The sequence below is a fragment of the Triturus cristatus genome, chromosome 8, assembly GCF_964204655.1.
Source record: "Triturus cristatus chromosome 8, aTriCri1.1, whole genome shotgun sequence".
Lineage (NCBI taxonomy): Eukaryota > Metazoa > Chordata > Amphibia > Caudata > Salamandridae > Triturus > Triturus cristatus.
In genome coordinates this window covers 45,592,303-45,614,060 of record NC_140591.1, presented here as the reverse complement: position 1 = coordinate 45,614,060, position 21,758 = coordinate 45,592,303, and the positions used below count along the sequence as shown (strand labels likewise).

General features: G+C 45.5%; 1 long non-coding RNA gene across 1 annotated transcript; it reads left to right on the top strand.

The window, feature by feature from the left end:
* Positions 1-23: 23 nt before the first annotated feature.
* Positions 24-13,808, top strand: LOC146799981 (uncharacterized). The gene is made up of 3 exons (XR_014967611.1): positions 24-124; positions 12,190-12,286; positions 13,566-13,808. It is a non-coding gene; the product is annotated as an uncharacterized LOC146799981 (long non-coding RNA).
* Positions 13,809-21,758: the final 7,950 nt, after the last annotated feature.

Here is a 21,758-nt window from a genome sequence, read left to right as displayed (position 1 = left end):
AGACAGAGTGATCTATCTAGTTCATAGTTTCATCTGTACTGACAGCTCCAGCAAGGGACGAACTCCTACTTGGCCATTTTATGCTTTTTGTGCAGTTTTATAATAGCACAAACTCGACCCAAAGGTACCAGAGCGCTTTATATGAGACCCAGTTACACAAAGGTCGGACGCCTTCATTTTTAGGCAGGGAGAGATTGAGTGATTTGCCCAGAATCACAGGATATTTTTGAGCTGAGACTCTTGAAAGAAATTTAAACTCAGCAGTTTTGCTCGTTTCCTTTTAAAGTATTTTAGAACTGACTTGCATTGGAATTTTTTAGTCGAGTTTATATTAGTTGCATTGAATTTATATTAAAAATGTACAGATTTAAATGATATTTTTATACCTGCTAACCCTTGTGATCCTATGTTGGGTGGGACTCTGTGAACTATAATCTCAACCAACAGGCCTGGTCCAAGCGCCATAGTCAGTGTCAGAGTTTCAGAAATACTGCTACAGTATGTAACACAAAGCACAAAACGGGTGAAGAAAAGAGGCTAGCACCTGGGTGGATGCAAGGACCCCTAGAACGTCACCTGTGAAAGGCCATGATCCGAGAGATGTGAAGTACCAAAGTATAATCCAGTGGTAGCACCTTTTAGCCCCTGAGGAGGAGGGTGAGTTTGAGAGGTCCCGGAGGATTAATCTATTTAAACTAATGTACATGGCAATTTTATTTTGCTTTTTGGAATGTGGGCATGTTTTGAGGGTGGGTGATCCCACTGAAGTCTATGAGAGGCATTTCACTCGTTTGGAAGGTGGAACGTGTTGAAACGGAGGGTAGCAGTCTCCAAATGAGGGTGAGTTGAGATATGTGCCTTACCAAGATGTCACAATTAAGTTAAAAACAACAAGGCTATCTCCGAGGGAGTTGAGCTTATGACGTGTAGGTCACACACAAGTCTTTATTCCATGTCCATTAACCTTCAGAGCTCACCTCCAGCTTTCTTTTCTTTCAGAGACCAAAGCATTTCTTTCCTCTGGACTGCTTACCCTGAGTGCAAACAAACTGCTAGGTGTCTCCTGGAATTCACAGTATGAAGGTGAACAGGACACAGAAAGCTTCCCCATTCTCGACTTAAAAGCCCTGATCTTGGGAAGTGCCCCACGAGAGCACTGTGCAGCGCCACTCAGAAATGCAGCATGCATGGACACAAAGCTCTGTGCAAGATGTGCTTTTTATTCACTTCCCCAATGTAACAACTCTTCTCCAACACCACTGATCTTTGCAGTGCAACAAGTCCAGGTATTGTTTTCCTGCTGGAACCAGTAATGTGGCCATAGTCATGTGTGGCTTTGCCATATCCATGAACGGCTGTCCCCAGTCAATTTAGTGAAGTTGCTGTCCCCTGAGGTGAATCATTAACTTATCTGGCAATGCTGCAAGCAATTGCATTACTGTTGGAGAAGCTGTTTGCAGCTAACCAGGGGCTTCCCAACCTGCCACCCTGTACAGCTGCCAAGTTTCTGATGTTTAGTGTGAGATTAGCTCACGTAGCCTCTTTACTGTCAGAGGATTGTAGTCCTGGTTTTATAAAGTAATAAAAAAAAGTCTACAAGTCCCAGAATTCAAACAAAATACCTAGTCTAGAACAGCTAGTCATGCATGGACCTGGAAAACCTTGCAGGGTGACATACTCATTTTATTTATTTATTTATTTAATTTTAAAAGTTTTATATAGCGCTAGCTTGACCCGTAGGTATCAGAGCGCTTTACATACATACTGTAAGAAAAACAGACAGAAATTGCATTACATAGTAGGCAGGCAGTAAGGAAGCAAAACCAGGGATAAAACAAATACAGCATGGAAGATAAGGTGGTTAACACATTCCGGTCGCCAACTGTCCTTGAATGTTAAGAGAGAGGAGTAAACTCGGATATTAAAGTCTAGGTTAGTTGACGTTGGTCAGGAAAGTATTTGTTAAGGAGATGGATTTTCAGGTCCCTTTTGAAACAAGAGAAGGAGGGGTTGCATCTGAGGACTCTAGGGAGAGCATTCCACATCCTGGGAGCGTTGCCAGAGAACGATCGGTATAGTGTGGTTTTCTTTTTCAGTTTCGGAGGAATAAGAAGGAGTGAGTTGGAGCTTCTCAGCGATCTGGATTGACCTGCTCTTACCAGTTTGTTGTTCAGGTAGTTAGGGGCCGGAGAGTGAAGGGTTTTGTGTGTGATGCAGGCCTGTTTGTAAATACACCCCCTTCCATGGGAAGCCAGTTGAGGGAGTTGAGAGCTGGAGTGATGTGATCAAATATTTTTACTCCAGATACGAGTCGAGCGGCCATGTTCAACACTGCCTTTAGAGGGGCTAGGTGAGCTTTTGGAGTCCCTGTTAGGATGGCGTTCCGGTAGTCGATTTTAGAGAGAACTAGGGATTGGACTACTGTCTTGAGGTCATCATGGGGAAGAAAAGGTTTCAATATCTTGAGGTGTTTTAGAGAGAAAAGAGCGCTTTTTGCAGAGTTTTTGATGTGGGCCTCCAAAGATAAGTTCTTGTCAAGGGTGATGCCTAGAGACTTAACTGAGTCGGATAGGACAATGGGGCAGTTTAGGGCGACCAGATTCTTGAGCCACTCTTGAATTGGATGATGGCTGCTTTTTGAGAGAATAGGATTAGTTCTGTTTTATCTGGATTGAGTTTTACGTGGTTAGCGTTGAACCAAGTTTGGATCTCGGGTAGAGTGGCATTGAGGTGTTGGATGTCGCTGGGAGACTTGATTTTGAAATAGATTTGGGTGTCATCAGCGTAAAGGTGGTAATTCACTCCAGCTTTTTTAAAGATGATTGTGAGGGGCTCCATGAAAAGATTGAAGAGGGATTGGAGAGGATCGAGCCTTGTGGGACCCCAAGTGTGACTTTTGTTGGCTTCGAGAGACAGGAGTTGATTCTAATTTGTTGCGAGCGGTGTTGAAGGAAGGAGGTGAACCATTTTAGTTCTGTGCCATTGATGCCGGAGCGCTTCGACATGGTCTCCAGAAGCGCTGGATGATTTACTGCGCCGAATGCCGCAGATAGGTCAATAAGGATGAGTAGGCAGGCATCACCTTCATCTAAAGCCTTGTGAAAATCGTCAGAGACGTTGAGCATAGCTGTTTCCGTGCTACAGCCTTTCCTGAATCCTGATTGAAAGGTGTCGAGGAGGTTGAACTCATCAATGTGTTTGTTGAGTTGGTGGAGAATGCATTTCTCCAATGTTTTTGCAAGGAATGGGAGGTTGGATATAGGTCTGAGGTTGTTGAGATCATTAGGGTCGGCCCCTGGTTTTTTGAGAATGGGTGTGATTTGTCCAAGTTGAAGGGAGTCTGGGACACAGCCTGAGGTGAGAGAGGCGTTGATGATTTTTGTCCAGAAAGGGGAAATAGTGTGGTTAAGTTCTTTTATGATTGTGGATGGGATGGGGTCCAAAGTGTGGGAGGAAGGTTTTAGGTTAGAAGTTATACTGAAAACCTCATTATCCGACATTAGCTCAAAGTCGGACCAATGCGCATTGTTTTTTAGCTGGAGGCAGACCTGATTGTCCTAGGTAAGAACTCTTTCTGAATGATCAGGGGTGGTTAGAGTGGGGCAGGTTAAGAGGGAAGGAGGGTTAGAGGTTTGGATGAAGGATTGATCAATTTTCGAGACTTTTTTAGTGAAGAAGGTGGCAATTTCTTCACAACGCTCATTGGTGGCTTTGATTTCTTGCGAGGGAGTGTAGTTAGTTTGGCTTTTGACAATGTTGAAGAGTTCTCTCGGTCTGTTTTTTGCCAGATCTAGTTGGCTGCGGAAGAAAGACGCCTTTTCACTGAAAATGTGTTTTTTGTATGCTTGCCGAGCAGATCTAAGTTGCGCTAGGTGTAAGGTCGAGGGGTTTAGTCTCCAAGACCTTTCCGTTTGTCTGAGTTGACGCTTTTCCTCATTCAGAACCACGTTAAACCAGGGTTTAGATTTGGTTTGCCTCAATTGTTTGAGTTTGAGAGAAGCTACTTGGTCTAGAACCTCTGTCATTTTTGAGTTAAAGTGTGTAGTGAGGTCATCGGCCGTCGATGATGAGGGTTGGAGTTGAAGATGGGCATATATCTTGGATTTGAGTTCGGATAAAGGGATTGCTTTGATATTTCTGGTCCAGTGTTTAGGTTTGTCATCACGAATAGGTTGGTGGAAGACAAGTGCATCAATCTTGAACAGAATGAGGTGGTGGTCGGACCAGTCAATGGGAGAAATCACTGTCAGAGAGACCAGATCATTGTTCGTAATGATCGCATCCAGTGTTGCACCTTTGATGTGAGTTGGTTTATTGCAGAGTTGTTTGAGGTTATATATTTCAAGTAGGTTGGATAGGTTCTGGGCAGTGGAGTCTTCTGGGTCGTTCCAGTGGATATTGAGGTCACCCAGGAACACGTCTTTAGTGTCTGTCATGGAGAACCGTGATATTAGGTCTGTTAGTTCTTCGGGGAAAAGGTACGCTCTCCAGGAGGATGGTAGATGGTGTGGAATTTGATGGGTGAGGTGCCCTTGGCACTGAGTTCGACACCCAGGTATTCAAACGATAGGTATTCTGCAGGTTTAAGTTTGGTAATCTGTATTCCTGCCTTGTGGATGATGGCTAGTCCCCCCCCCCGATTTTGATCGGTCTGTCTTGTCTGATGATGGAGTACCCTGGAGGGGTGAGAATGTCAAGAATGGGTGTGGAGTGGACATTGAGCCAGGATTCAGTGAGGAAAGCGATGTCAATTTCTTCAGCGAGTAGAGCTTCAGCAATGTCTGTGGCGTGTTGTACTGCTGATCTGCAGTTGAGGAGCATGCAAGAGAGAGGACGGGGAGCCTCGATGATGGGGGGAGTAAGGTGGATAAAGGAGTATTGAGCAGGAGGTCTAGGCGAGTGGACATTTTTAGGAATTCTGTTAGTGCCGATAATAACAGGGATGGGGAAAGGGGCTGACTTCTGGCTCACAGTGAGGTAAGAGTTGATCTCATCAGGTTTCGGTATCGAAAAGGGTTGGCGATCCCGGTTGGGTCGAAGTGCCTGACTTGCTGACGGACTGGAGGGACGAGGGGTGCACTGAGGGGCCAAGGGAGCGGTATTGAGTATGGTGGGAGGAAATCTACCCGGGGAGAGGGAGCACGGCAGCTTGGTCCTGTTGAGAAGATCTTGTTGTAAGTATAGGAAATCAGCAGCAAGGGAGTTAATTTTCAGCTCCATTCTGTTCAGTTGCTGTGCTATTGAGCTGAAAAAGCTTAAGGTTTTAGGCAGGGGCCGAGAATGACTTGGGTCTTTGGAGGGAGAGTGAACAGGGGTTGGGGATTGGACAGAGTCAGTGGGGTTAGGAGAGGGGAGAGGTTGGACGCGGGGAGCCGGATTAGTAATTCTCCCATTCAAGGGGTTCAAAGGAGGAGTAGAGGGTCTACTGTCCAAATGAGGAGGGAGAGAAATTCTAGGTAAGAAGTCAGATTTCCGGGGAATGTCAATGAGATTAGCGGTGGAGGCAGGTTGTCTATGTGGGTGTGCGACGGCGGAGGGGGAGCGTGTAGTGATAATAGGGGGAACGAGTTTAAAGGATTGGTGACGACGTTGGCCATGGGGATGATGCGGGGGTTGTCAGTGAGGTAATCGGTGGAGACCGGTTGTGTCTGTGGATGTGGGACATCGGCAGGGGAGTGTGCAGTGGTAGTAGGGGGGAGAGAGACCACTGGATTGAAGATGACGTTGGACATGGGGAACGTAAGGGTCGGGGGAAAAGGGTCTGTGTTGGAGGAAGAGGTAATTTGTGAGGGAGGGTTAAGACTATCACGGGTCGAGCGGAGAGTGCCTGTGGGGATTTCGGTCACGGGAGGGCAGAGGTTAGAGTCTGAGCTGTCAAGATCTAGATCGGTCTTGTAGTGTTTGTTAATTGTGAGTTTGTTGTTCCTAGTGTGCTCAGTAGATGTAATAGTTGTGGGTGTTTGGCGTCGGAGAGTAATGATAGGGGTAGTGTGATTATAGTGAGTGATGGTGAGTGTCCATGAGTTGGAGAGAGGTTCTTCAGGGCAGGGAGATGGGATCAGTTCCACGTTATTAGTAAGGGTGATGGTGGGTTGGGGGGATATGGTTTGACGGCTCAGTTGAGTTAACGAGGAAAGAAGTGTGGGGAAGTGGCGGTCAAAAGTGGTGAGGTGCGGATTGGTGGCCTGTATGAGAATGATTTGAGTTCTGTAGATGGAGATCGTGAGTTCTCCTTTGAAGGTCGGGGAGATGGTAGTGGAGATTTTTTCTCCATAGGGAATGATTACTGACTTGGCGACTTGAAGGTGAAGAGAGAAGGTGGTTTTCCATTTAGCCGGGCGATTTGTGTAGAAAATGAAGTTAGTTTTCGTGTTGCCGTTGGTCGCTGTGTGGTAGTTATCTACAATGAGTGTTTCCGGGTGTTGTTTTAGAATACTATGCTCGAAGTTCTTTTTTGCATTACTGGTCATTTTGTCTGGGTAGTTAATGGACCAGGAGTTTGGTCCATAGCGCACAAGATTCGAGTTCCGGGTGGGGTAAGGTGGGCGCATGGTTGAACGGTAGAAATTCCGAGATACAATCAGGACTCAGGCTGAAGAAGAAATGCAGAGGCACAGTCCGGAATCAAGCATAAGGCAGGGAGGTAGTTATCATACAATTTTATGCGGTATATACACTAAACTTTAAAGTGCCATATTAACTGCAGTGTAAAACATTTCTAGCAGTATATCTCCTAAATCACAAGAGGTCAGGGCCCCACCAACCATGTTTTTACAGTATCTGCTGTGCCTTCAGGGGGGGTGAGGGTACAGTGCAGGCCTCTCAAGCCTGGGCGAGAACCTCAAGTGGACTCCAGGTCCGCACCTGGAACAAGTCTCGTCAGGCACTCCAGCCAGCCGAGCCCTCACCCATCGGCAGTGCCACCTGGGCCACACTCGAAAACAAAGGCCCAGCCTCACCTTGAGCCGCAGTCACCACCATCGATCCAGGGATGCGGCAAAAACCATTGATCTGCCGGGGCATCTCTCCTGTCCCTTCTTGAAGCGTCCCGGCCACTGGCAGTGAGTCCTCATTCAGATAGGTTCCCCAGCATGGGTCGAAAGTTCCGATATCGGCTCGGGGGTCCAATAGAATAGAATAGAATAGAATAGAAGAGGCATTTATAAAGCGCATGGCTACCCTGAGGCCTCCCAGCGCTAGGAAACCAGACGACTAGGCAGATCAGATTATACCATAGGAAAAAGGTGCGTTTTCAGAAGCCGTCGAAAAGGCAGGTATTCTTCCTCCATACGGATGGAGTCTGGGAGGGTGTTCCATGTCTTAGAGGCGACATAAGAGAAACAACGACCTCCACATCTCGTCCTGGCAATTCTTGGTACCATAGCAAGGCGCTTATTTGCAGAGCGCAGATGCCTTCTGGGGTGATATGGAAAGACTATCCTTCGAAGGATTAAAGGGCCATTCGCGGCCATGATCTTATGCGTGACACAGAGGGCCTTGAATTTAATCCTTTCCGAGACAGGAAGCCAATGTAGCTGTCTAATTGCACTTCTTGCTGATTCTCTCCGAGGAATTTTCAGGAGGATTCTGGCCGCACAGTTCTGAACCTTTTGTAGTATACCTAATGTGAACTGGGGGGCTCCTAAATATAACGCATTAGCGTAATCCAAACGTGACAGAATCAGTGCCTGGAGGAGTAGTCTTCTTGCTTGAAACGGGAGAAGGGGCAGAATCTTTCGTGCTGACTTCATAATCCCGAAGCAGCACCCGGCTACCTTCATAGCCTGAATCTTCATGTCAAGTCTAGTGTCCAGCCAGACTCCTAAGCTCTTGATATGCTTTTTGGGAATCGGCGGGTCTCCCATACACCCAGGCCAAGCCAACGGCATGCCTGGGAGTAAAGGTTTACCAAGCAGCATAAGCTCTGTTTTAATCCCATTCAGCTGGAGACAGGACTTTTTCATCCAAACGGATATTTCCTCAAGGCACCTGGAAAGATTGCTTCCCGGTTGTCCTGCGTCTTTAAGGGAGACGATCAACTGAGTGTCATCGGCATACGTAACAATTTGTATGCCAAATGCCTCTACAATTTTGGCTAAAGGACACATGTAAATATTAAAAAGAGTGGGGCTAAGTGATGAGCCCTGAGGCACTCCACTCTTCAAAGGCACAATCCTGGAGGTAACATTCTCCTCGAAAAGCTGGAATGTCCGACCTTCCAGAAAAGAGGCAATCCACCTCAGTGCGGTACCGTTTATCCCCATCTCATGACATCTTGCAATAAGAATTTGATGGTTGACGGTATCAAAAGCCGCACTGAGATCAAGGAGAATTATTGCAGCTGATCCTCCAGAGTCCATAATTTTCCTTGCCTCCTCCACTACGGCAATCAAGGCAGTTTCAGTTCCCTGGCGAGATCTAAAACCAGTCTGTGTAAGGTGCAGGCAGTCATGTTCCTCTAAATAAGTGGAGAGGATGGAATTAACATACTTCTCTGCTATTTTAGCTGTTCCCGGGAGCAGAGAAATAGGGCGATAGTTTGCCATTACCTCAGGATCAGAACCAGGTTTTTTTAACAGGGCCTTCACCATTGCTTCCTTCCAAAGTGGAGGAACCTTGCCTGTTGCCAATGAAGAGTTAATAAGAGTTACCAATACAGGGGCTACTTCTGAGGCAACCTTTTGCAGCACCGTGGGGGGCGCCTGGTCTTTAGGTGACCCTGATTTAAGTTTATTAAGTAAGGTCGTTGCTATATCTAAATCCAGGGGCGGGAAAGAGACCAAGCTCTGACCACGACGTATTCCAATTTCTTTCGTCAAAGCATCGAGGTCCGCAGTGGCGACTGCCGGAAAGGCTGAGTAAATCACTTGTACCTTGTCCTGGAAGTACTCTGCTAGGTTATTACAGCGACCTTGTACATCAGTGGGGAAAATGTACGGGATACGAGGCCAAACAAGGATTACAGCTCGCTTGAGCAATCCTCAGCCTCGGAGCTCCCTCCTGGAGCTCCTCACCGTCTGGCGGCCATGGTGGATGACATTTACTCCATTACTTCAACGAGGGAAGGGCCCTCAGCAGGCGTCGGTTGCTTCACCTCAGACTCTGCCGGTTTATCTTCAGCTGAGTCGGCATTAGAGTGAGCAAACTTTGACAATTTAGCCAGGATAGATTGCCTTCCCCCTGTATGTTTTCTTTCCTGTAGTTGGTGGTTTTATGATTCTGGGCACTTTACCACTGCTGATCAGTGCTAAAGTGTATATGCTCTCTCTGTAAATTGTTGCTATGGATTTCTGTTTCCATTATTGGCATATTTGGCTTACTAGTCAGTCCATAGAACAGTGCACTGTGTATGCTCAGGGCCGGAAAATCAAATGGTGGTAGTGGGCCTGCAGCCCTGATTGTGCCAGCCACATAAGCAGCCTGTAAATGTAACTCTGACCTGCCACCGCAGTGTCTGTGCGCAGTTTGGTACTGCCAGGTCGACTTGGCAAGTGCACCCACTTGCCAGGCCCTAACCTTCCCTTTTCTTACATGTGAGTCACCCCTAAGGTAGGCCCAAGGTACCCCTGTGGGGAGGGTGCAGTGTATGTGAAAAACAGATCATGCCCTGATGTGTGTGGCATGTCCTGATAGTTAAATACTGCCAATTTCATTTTTTCACTATTGTAAGGCTATCTGTCCCCATAGGATAGAATGGGGAGTTTGTTTATAACATCTTATAAGCATAACTGCCCATGGGAACAAGATAGGAAAATAAAGTTTGATATGCCTTAACTCAGAATGTTCAGATGCATCTTTTAGCAAGGGTGATTTTTACATTCTGGGTTTGAAAATACCACTTTTAGAAAGTAGGTATTTTCTTGCCTAACCATCCAGTGTGACTCTGCTAGGTTGTGTATTGACTGTCTGGCTTTGGAGTGACAGGGGCTGGGGATGTGCATTCTGTTCAGACAGCCACTTGGGGGGTTGAGGTGTGTCCTGCCTTTCGAGTGTGAGACAGGGCTGGGCTGGGCTGAATATAACTGGGCTGCATTCAGAGTAGGGGGAGGAGATTTCTTTCACACCTGGATGGGCCTGGTTTGCCAAGGACAATGACGTATCCACCTCCTGCCAGGAAGCTGCACCAGAGAGGACACAACTGGTTTTGGCTGGGCAAAAAGCTTCTGCCTCCAGGCAGACCAATCATCACTGGTATCGGTTCTGCACTAGAACCACTGTCACAATTTGTGGACTTTTTTCTCAGACCACTGGTATGTAACATGCTCACATATTTGAAAGACACCACAGATGTGCTACGCCTCCTGGAAGATATAGAATTTGATCCACTAACAGACTACCTGGTTACATTTGATGTTGAATCATTGTATACTTGTATACCCCAGAACTAGACTCTGGCGACGGTTTAACAACTATTGACAGAACATCAACCAGAGTCCATCACACCGATCGCCTTCATCATGGACTGTGCCAAACTAGCAATGAAAGAAAACTTCTTTCAATTTGAGACACAGCTGTACCTCCAAATCTCAGTAACTTCCATGGGCAGCACCTTCGCACCCAGTCTAGCGAACCTTTACATGCACGTGTTCTAAGAAGGTGTTGTCCTTGGGAGGGGCAATCCATTTCTCACACAGATAATCCTATGGAAGAGGTACATAGACGATATTCTCGTCATCTGGCGAGGAGATGACTCTACCATCAAACTCTTCCATGACTGGTTATATCACAGGAATGATCATCTAAGATTCACATGTGAATATAGCGAGGAAGGAATGGCCTTCCTGGATCTGTGGATCTACCCTATGGGAGGAACTATAGAAACCGAACTTTACCAGAAACCGACGGCCCGCAATGCGTTATTCCAATATGAGAGCTATCACCCGAAATCGCTGCGCGACAATCTGCCATAAGGGCAGTTTCTGAGACTCCATCGAAACTGCTCCAGCATTGAGAAATATATAGGGGTGGGCGACAATTTCCGTTCCGCTCCCGGAAATTGCGACAATTCGACATTTCCGCGTTCCGACCGGGAGGGAACGGAAATTGTTGCCTGGCCAAGCACTTACAGATATAAATAAAGCAGGTGCCCGAGTTGAAGCTCAAATTCAGTAACGCATTCATCGGCACAATACATTCGGGAGCTAGGTCGAGGCTGGGCAGGTGTGCTGTTCTCCCCATATCTACCGTCAAAAACTAGCTGTGGTCCTTACCTGTCGCGCAATCCCCGTGCAGTTCCTGACACCAGCTGCTCTGATCGGTCTCTGGCCCGCGGCGTCTCTGGCCCACGGCATGTGAACTGCATGGAAGCCCCGCCCCACACACCAGCGGTGGGCAACATCTTCCGCCCTTTCCCCCACTACGATGGACAGCTGACTCGAGGGACCCCAGGGACGTCGGCGCCGTGGCTGGCAACGTACACAACCTGTAGCGGGCGGCAGCGGCAGGCCGGAAGCACCAATTTCCGCGATCACGGAAATATCGCGTGATCGCGGAAATTGCTTGCATTCTCGTGAGAATTGGCGGAAGTGCCTTCCGCCAATTCCGCCCACCCCTAGAAATATAGCACTCATGCTGTCAAGCTACGGAACAACCTCCTCAACAGACATTATCCAGCACATCTAATTAAGAGAAGCTCCAAACGCGCCTTGAATAACAATAGGGAAGCGCATTTAGAACAGCCCACTGACAAAGAGAGCTCGTCCAAGTTAGCATGCGTCAACACCTACAGTACCCTTTCACACATAGTTAAAAAATCCATTTTACATAACAGGAACATTTCGAATAAGGGACAACTGACCCTCGACAAACCCCTCTTTGCGTACAAAAGGGGGCGCAATCTTAAGGACACCTTGATTCATACTAGACCTGTGCCTACAAATACACCAAGACCCATTACTCTATGGAACTTACCCAGTGTCCAAGAACATTACCCATGTGGGTCATGCGCTGCATGCGCCCAAACCAAAATGATTAAAAGTATAGACATAGGGACGTCCAGACCGTGGTATTACAACAACAACACCAATTGTAATAGTGAACGGGTCATATATCTAATCAGTTGTCCTTGTGGGTTGAGGTACGTGGGGATGACCACCAGAAAAGTCAGAACCAGCATCCTTGAACACAAGAGCGCAATTAGATGTGCCAAACAGATAATAAAACTTACCAAACATTTTTTTGAATTCCAAGATGGAGCAGACACACTGAGCTGGACTGTTCTTGACAAACCTGACCTGCACGCAACCACACCTGGGTTGGCAACTAAACTCCTCAGGCGAGAGCAAAGGTGGGTGTATAGACTGAACACAGCGAGCACGGGACTCAATGATGACATCCCCTGGCTGTCACTAACATAGCCTCATTCTACAGCATCCATGCATGATCCCAGGACTCGGTCCTCCCGAGTTCCAGCTATAGGCCTTCTGAACGCATTGCATGGCCACCAACGGGCGGTATCTGCGCCCTACACACCCTCCAGTGTTGCCCACAATGGACCGTGGGCGCACACACTCATCACACCGGTCATCACCGGCTACCCCAGGCTGCAGCATTCCCTTAGCGCCTTCATTGGGGCTTTCAGCACTATTGTCCCCCACTCCGCTGCACCCATCATCGCTTGATTGCTTTATGCGTTTCGGGTCTATTCCTAATCTGTCATTTAGATGGTGTCTCTCCACCTTGGCATTTCAAGCCCCCCTCCACCCTCCACACGCTGCGTACCCCTAGCACTATCTTCGGTGCTTGCAACTTTACTGTCTCCTACTCTGCTGCACCCATCTTTCCTTGATCGCATTACGCCAGTAAATCATTCAGAGGATGCCTCTTCACCTTGGCAACTCAAGCCCTTCTCTATCCATTATATACATGTACAGTGAGGTCGCTTGCCCCCTGTCTCTGTTCACTGAGCAGCGCGCCGACACTTTCTGCCATACATTACACGCTACACGCGTACAGGTTGTTTTGACAACCGCACTAACAAACTACATCCCCAGCTATCCTCTACTTCTGGCCGACTTCCGGAAAGCATTGCTGCCAGGTGTCTTCCATTATTCAATCACGGGGCACTTTAAATACGCCCTCGCGTTCGGCCAATGCTCTCCTTCCTGTCACCGGACGAGCGTTACCGACCTGCATGGAACCGTACTACTGGCAGTAATTGCCGCGCTTTTGCTGGAGCGGGTAATGCAAAAATGTTGTATACCCACCCCACTTTGCATGTTTACTAATTAGATTAATTGATTAATTGTAATTGAATTAATGGATTGAAGTGGAATTAACTAATCAACCTTATTAATGACTGAAATACACGTGGGATTGCTTTGCATGACTTTATTAAATCGTAAACTAAATTATGTACGCATACTAATGATAGACAAGTAGAATATTGCATGATAAATGTCGCTTTTGTGATGTATTTGCGTTTTGTGCTTTATTTTGTAAGTATAAACCCGCTTAAGTTTTGCTTGATGCTAAATAAATACACCACATATGGGCATTAGTGAGGGAATAACTTTTATTTAGTCATCTCTATGTATTAATTACGTTTTGTGTTTCTTTTGCTTAAGTTGACCATTTGGGCCTATCGTAAAATGGCTGCCTTTGGTGCCTAACCCGACTGCCGACGCCGAACAAGGCTTGGGTGAAGTGCGCCTGCGCTGACGCCAGCTACAGTGGCCTCGTCATGACCCTAACCAGACTGTACCCTTCAAGGTTGCCCTGGGACACAAGCCAGCTTTCCTGAAAGAACAATAATGTGCTTCTAAAAAACCGGAACAATCAAGAATAATGACCTCAGAGACTTTATTTTGGTGAGAATCCTTTCAGACGATTTCAATTGACCAATCAGAACATTTGAAGACCCGTTTTCGATACAATTTGTCAATGATTTTTACTATAAATTATGGTAGAATAGAGAGGTTGGTGCGGGTTCGTTTCTGGCCTTTCTCGATTTCCTGACGTTATGCTGACGGAGAGGACGGTGACACTGCAGGACAGCTGTTTGCCTGAATCTTTGACAGACTGAATTAATGCCCAAACTCCTGATGAACTGAACTTACTAAATTTGATGGGCACAGATTTGCGAGACTGCCAGATTTGACATAGAGAACGACAATTAGCCAGAATAGGTAAATATGAATGGCAACTTGATTAAATGAATGATTTAATTTGCATTATTTAGATAAAGATTGAAATTGAATAACTACAGAAATGAGTTGGGTTGTTTATTCATTGAAAATGTGTTAACGAAAAGATTAATTAGAGAATTAGAAATGAAGCTAAACCTGCAACTAACTGATCCATCCCAATATATGAGAGGAATACTAAAGGTGAAGTTCAGGGCCTAATGAGTATCAGAAGGTTGTGTAGATTTGTCACTCATTAGGGTAAAGTGGTATTTCCTTTCATGCCAGCGTTTGGAGGATAATCCCCTCCCAAGAAACACGGATTAATGGTGAGTGAATGTTGGTGTTATGGGCCCCACCAGCGAACGTATGGATAATGTGTGTATGTGAGATCTTTGGTCTGTGACGGAGGGAGGGATTCTGCACTCCATGCTGGAGCACTTTCACCTACGCGGTGTTTGCTACTTCCCTCTGTCCCACACCTCAAGACCCTTTGTTCCGCCCTTCTAGAGACACCTCTCTATGTTTGCAGACGTGCCCCCACTCTAGTCCTTGGCCATACGAGCTGGCTGCCCTCTACACTCAGTAGGGCGCCGGTGCTCCGGGGTGCTGCCTTTGTTTTACGACCCTTTACCAACCAACACCCCTGCCACACATAGGCCGGTAAGGGCTTTTGACACCTCTCCCTCCGGGGTAGACAGCGCTCTGATCCCAGCAGGGGATGGAGTCACGGAGTGCCGTGTTCTGCGTCTCTGTCCTATGCGCCTGTGTTGCTTGGGCCTGGTTGTTTGGTTTGGTTTCAGTGTGTTGCCATAAGTCAACTGTGTCAAAACTAGCTCAAATGTGCATATGCTCTGATATATGCGATTCTTTCACCTTTACCTTTTCTTTTTTTCCCCATACTTGTCCCCCCTGGGCTTTTCTGTTTTTAAAACGCTGCAAACCTCTCTCTACAGGTTGTAGCGCACATACCATTTGGCCAAGTGGCCCTGACACAGATGTGGTGAACTCCGTACACCTCAAAGGGTAAGTCACGCATCCAGTGTGCAACACATTTTTCTAATATGGGAATGTGATGATATTGTTCTAATGCATGCAGGATCTAACTGTGTACTCATGATATGAAGTTGTGCACACCTATGTGGCATGTTGCCAGTTGTCTCCACTTTAAGGTATACGTCGAACATACTGAACAGTAAAAACGATTCTGGTTCAACATCGTCTCACTTATTTTTATCAAATTTCTTTCAATGTTACTACACACACTTTTCACTTTTTTTTAAGCAGTAGCTACTCTACCGACCTTGAAGAAAGCCGTGACACGAATCAAGGTCTAACAGGCTGAAACATGTTGGTCTTGTAAGAGCACAGAATCCTGCCACTTGTACTACGAGTAATACTTTGGTTTTAATCCTGACACAGGGCAGCTGAATTAAAAGTAGCATTATAGCTGACCCTGTAGCCAGTTTTAATCACTCACAATTTAGCACTGCACTTTTTTCAAACACACCGAGCCTTTATGGGGTTTTAGTACACCCATCTTCAATTTTAAAACATCCCTGAGCTTCTCCCCCGCAGCGAAGGGGTTGTAGCTCACGTGAGGACTAGTTTCTCACGTGAGGAGGTACCCCCATGATGAAGCGTGATACCTCTGGTGTGTGAGGGGAACTGTCCTTAAAAAGGAAATCCCCAGAGTGTACAACTAGATACCCTGAGTCACATGCTAGACCTCCCTACGAACCTGGACCTGGGGCTTCTTTTGTGATGTGCAACATGCTTCTCTGCCACAGAGAACAAAGAGATTTACTGTATAAAAAGAGGGCCCATACGCCAGATTTTTAGATCACTTCTGGTAATGAAAAGGAACCTTTGCCCTGGAGAAGAGCCAGAGAGGAGGAAAACTGCCCCTGTGCTGTTTGCAGTCTGGGGTTGGCCTGCAGTGGCTACTTGCTGCCGAGGAAAGGAGGAAGACTTTGTTGTGTGCTGTATCCCCTGCTTGATGAAGATCTCCAAGGGCTTGCCTCCTGTTTTGAAGTCTCAGGGATACAAAGACTTGACCACCAATACATCACCTCCCCCTGAGCAAGGAACCAACGCATCACCTTTCCTGAGTGTAAGGAACCGACGTATCACCTTCCCTGCGCCTCTGTTTGCTTGCATTTTTCAACGCATCCAATGTACTTTGTGTAAAAGTGTTGCATCTCACATTTTGTTGGAACTGAACTCTTTCTACTGATGGAGCAGGTAAAACACAATTTTGTATACCTCCTCTAACTTGCATGAAATTCATTACGTAATCATTCTAAATCTATCTTGTACTAATTGGTTTGAAGTGACATTTACACCTTGGTAAACGCGAGATACACGTGGGAATAAAATGCTAATTGTATGGCAAAACAATTAATTAATTAACTATGGTACGCAAACTAACTTTAGATTGTGATGAAATTGAAAATGGCATGATTTATGTTGCTTTTGTGATGGTTTGTGCTTCCAGTACTAGAAAATGGTGAGTATTATTGCTTTAAATGTTGCTACAAGCTAGGTAAATACTAATATGCATTGGGATTAGTGTGGGTTTAAACATTAGAATCTCCATTTCTATATTTTAATAACTGTTATGTCTGTTTTTGCTTAAGTTGGCATTCAGGCCTACTAGGCTGCAGTACCTAAGATGGAGTTCCTATGAAGCAGCCGCCATGTGAGCGCGATGACTTCTGCGCAGAATCGGATTGCTCTGGAGATCTCCAAGCGACCTCAGCCCTGTGACACCGTGTTCTCTGTCTCTCCCACCTTAGCAAACACTCATCTGACAAAACCTCAGGTAGCTGGTCATTGTCGATCAATGGTGTTTATCTGCTATATCTGCCAAGCCCTAATTTTTTCCTGACCACCAACCTATTTCGAAATGCTGCTATTAAAGTCTTAAAACAAGTCTTTTTTAAAATAATTTGGTTCGTTTATTTTTAATAGACAGTCATTGACCCGTGAACCAATCCAATTCTCAAATATTGATGGAACATAGTTAGAGTCGATAACTTTCTTTTTCCTGATGCCAAAAAGAGGCCAATAGTATTGTAAAGCAGCTGCTAAATAGTCTAATTTAAAATTAGGTAGTCCAAGACCCCCCTTTTCCCTCGGGAGAGATAAAAAAGTGTTCGATCTGCGAGTCTGCTTATAAGACCAAATAAATCTAGCAACCTCCCTCTCAATCTGCCTAAACCAATCATTGTGTATTTCAAGAGGAATTGTGTGAAATATGTATAGTAGTTTAGGCAGAATCGTCATTTTAATCAGGTTGCATCTGCCAATTATGGACAATTTTAAGTTATCCCATCGCCACATATCATGCTCGATTTTACCCATTGTGGGGGTAAGATTTATGTCTATGATATCCTCAACTTTTGCCCTCACACGTATGCCTAAATATGTAGCTTCTTCCACAATCCTACTGTCAACGGCAGATGTATACCTATTTACTAGTATCTGGGTTTTAGCGCTATTCAACAGATAACCTGAATATATACCTAAGTGTTCAGCCAATATTTCAACTTTGGCCATCGCTCTATCAGAATCAGAGGTAATGATAGCCACATCATCAGCATAAGCCAGCAATTTTGTGTCCCAGCCATGTAGCCTAATTGGAGAAATATTCGGGAAGCCTCAAGGCACCGAAGAAAGGGATCTATATATAATGCGATCAACAGGGGGAAGAAGGGCACCCCTGTCTAGTTTGCCTTCCTATTGGAAACGCCTCAGACTCCCCCCCCATAATCTGCAAACGAGCTATAGGTTTAGCGTATAGGACCTGGATGGCTCTAATAAACCCTGCTCCTAGACCATTAGCTTCCAAACATCTCCATAAATAACTCCATGACACGCGGTCGAAAGCCTTCTCGGCATCTAAGAAGGCAGCAGCCATAGGTTTCCTTAGAACTTCTAACGCATCAAACAACGAAATAAGCCATCTGACATGGTCATCCGTCCCCCTCCCCTGAATAAAGCCATGTTGGCAGACTGTTACTAACTGCTGCATAACCTTATTAAGGCAAAATGCAAATATCTTCGAGTACAGTTTAGTGTCGTTATTTAACAGTGTTATTGGTCTATAGGAGCCCATATTCATAGGATCTTTCCCTTTCTTTAAAAAAATAATATTAGCGGTCCCCCCTGAAGCCGGTGATGTGGCCCCATTTCTAACCTCCTTAAACAAGCCCAAGATTTAATGGCCTACCTCATTAACAAAAATTTTATAAAATTCGAATGGTATGCAATTCGTACCGGTGGTCTTACCAGATGGAAAGGCTTGAAGAGCCGAGTAGAGCCCCTCCTGAGAGATTTCAACTCCCAAAAAAAAAGCCTCTTCCTGTGACACCCTCACTTTTGGCACATATTCATGCTCATGCGTTACCTCACTTCCTTCAGGTGGGGCTGCAGCTGCATATAATGCCTCATAATACTCCTTAAAAGCATCCCTGATCTCTACCGCATCCGACACTATATCTCTCTGCCTATTCTTTATCTGCTTTACATGTCCTGACGCTGCCTGTTGCCTCGCCCTAACTGCTAACAATCGGCCAACTGTCTCACTATATTCATAGCATTGTTGTTTCTTAGCGAGCCATTTTTTCTATATTAAAATCATTCAGAGCAGCTTTAGTAACCATAATTAAATCCATAGTTATAGAGGGATCCCCGCCATTATTTACCACATAGATTAATTTAGTCTCCAAAAGTGCTAATTTCTGATAATAGCTTTTAATTTGTCCTGTACTTTTTTTGTTAATTCAAACTCTATCGCAAGGTCTCACCTCTCACTGATGCTTTAAAAGCATCCCAAATCATTCCTGGGGGTGCACTACCATTGTTATAACTAAAAGGTTTTGCTGACCCAACCCCTCATATAATTAACATACTCCTGATCAGAGAGAAGTGCTCTTTCAAAAGTCCATTTATTATCTTCCCTCCTTACCCCTGATAGCGGGAATTCAAAAACTAAGGGATTATGATCCGACATTACCCTAGGGAATAGTTCTACTGGAGCTTCCTTCAAAAGGGATGGCGAAACCAAAAAATAACCTAGCCTAGCAAATTTAAGATGAGGAGCAGAGTAGTAAGTATATCCAGGCTCACTGCCCCTCAGGCTAGACCACACATCAATCAAACCTACATCCTAAAGCAAATTTTTCATCGCCCTAGACAATTGAGGTTAATGAGTCTTATTTAATGCCCCATCTTTATCCGACACTTCGCTAGATCCATTAATATTTAAATCCCCACAGACTAGATAAGGTGCGGGCCAAGAAGGAAGCTCCATGGCTAAAATATTCAATACCGATGGATCATCTAAAGCGGGGGCATATATTGAGCACAGAGTAAATATACCAGCCCCTCCTCTAATTTCCATAATTATCCATCTGCCATGCTTATCCACAACCTTTCTCTCACACGTTATAACTTTACTTTTCATCAAAATTGGTACCCCCTTAGTCCTTACATCTTGCGGAGTATACACAAGTAACTTAAAACCTAAAGTATCAAGTAGTTTATAATCCTTACAGGCTATATGAGTCTCTTGAAGACACAGCAGATCTGCTTGTAAAACTTTAAGGTCCTCTCGGATCCGGTTTCTTTTAGTCCAATCGTTAAGGCCGCAAATATTTATAGTTGCAATACAGAGCTTAGCCATCATTCATTAAATAATTTCTTCTCTTCATATTACTCATATTCATATTATTCATATCATAACTACAAAAGCTCTCTGTCAATCTTTTATAGAAGCATTGCTTTCCATTTTACAGTTTTTACTAATGCAAATAACGAACAGAAAAAAATACATACCATTTTTTAGCTGTAATTTGCTTTCAGCTTTACCACCACAAAAACGCACACCCCAGTAACCGCCCCTGCCCCCTGCGCCCCTCTTTCCCCCCTCCCCCACCCTGTGAAAGCAGCCAGACCTCTCAGGTCTGTATAAAAGAGATAGCACACAGCGCCACGGACCCTCCCCCCTAACCCCCTCACAAAATACCCCTTTATTAAATTCTCTACCCCAACAGAAAAAAAAGCCCTACAAGAAAAAAGATCCTGATAACATCTATTTTGTCAAATTTCATAACACAGAGCCAGCCCCATTTAGTAGACTCATACTTTTCTCTTCTCCCCCTGCGCTTGTTCAAGATAATCTCTAGCCTGAATCTCTGGGGTAAAGAATTTAACAGACCCTTTTACAATAGTTTTTAACCTCGCTGGAGCCAGTAAAAACGCCTCAAAACCAGCATCCTGAAATGGCTTAATTAACTGCTGCAATCGCCGTCTACGCTCCACAGGTATGTGGCAGAAATCAGGGCGTACGAAAAAAGAGACATCCTTAAACTGCCTTCTAGCCTCCGGACGAGCTTTCTCAAAAATAGCCTGCCTAAGTGAAAAATTACCCCAAAAAGATCTTTCCAATCTGTGTAGCATCACATCCAGGACATGTTGAAGTAAAGGTAGAGCGGGGGCATTAACCGTAAGGAACTGGCTTAGGACTGGCTCAGAAGAGGTGGAAGGACCTTCTTAATCAGGGAACCCCATATTCAAGCGTATTAAGAAACAATTTTAGGAAGAAGTTCCCTATCAATATATTTGCCCTTTAGTTCATTTGTTGGAATGGCATCTTCTTCAGGTACAGAAGAGATGTCAGATAAATCCAAATTTCCCTTCGCTGCCTTCCTAGATTTGACTGAGGCAAGGGTTCTCATAAAATTATTCTTATTTTGTCTTCAAAGTCCTCCTTTTGGGGAAGAGACTGTTTTCTACATCTCTTCCTGGAAGGACAGTAAGATCTGGAGTAAGATTGTGAACAACCTGGCCTGGAAGGCTCAGAACGCCTTAATTTCCTCGTGTGTTTCCCCTCAATTGGACCAGTGATGAGAAACTCAACCTACCTGTTTTCACACGTGTTAGAGAAACTCTCCTGCGCCTGTGCAGTAGAAACCAGAAGTACCAGGTGTCACCTGTGCGCCCAATCCGCAAACCACACAAGCCAACAAAGCTGCATAAGCCAGGAATATGCAGACCAACTGGAAAATAAATCTTACCCTTGTCACCCGTTAACTCGCAACAGCTTCCAAGTTCGCAGGCATTTGTGAAAGACATGCCTAGATCCCAGCCTCCCCCTGGATTCTTCATTCCCTCATTGCGCCGCATCACCCCACTGAGCCTGACACAACAGAGTCAAAGCATGGCGATAAACTGGGGGTCCAAGTCCGGCAGGGTCCCCTTCCCGCTTCCTCCTCCCGGGCAAAAGGCAGGGAATAACTAGGAGGAGTTGTGGGTAACCAGTCTATATAATGACTCCAAAGGAGTGGGAGGGGAAGTTTACCAACAACACCTTCTTCCTGATTTCTTCCATCAGCCCACTCAGCAAACATTTAGTGTTGCAGCTGTGTTTGTGTACCCCCAGTCAGTCCATCAAACTAGTACTTCCGGGGTTTCATGCCCACGGTGTCTTCTCTTTGTACACTCCCAGATCCAGAAGCTACATGCTTCTTCCTACATGAGTGTACTTTCATGGTACTCTCTGTGTCCTCTGCCTAGTACACTTAGCTAAACCCCCAGCTGTTCACCATGCCTTGTAGCCAAACCCTGGTT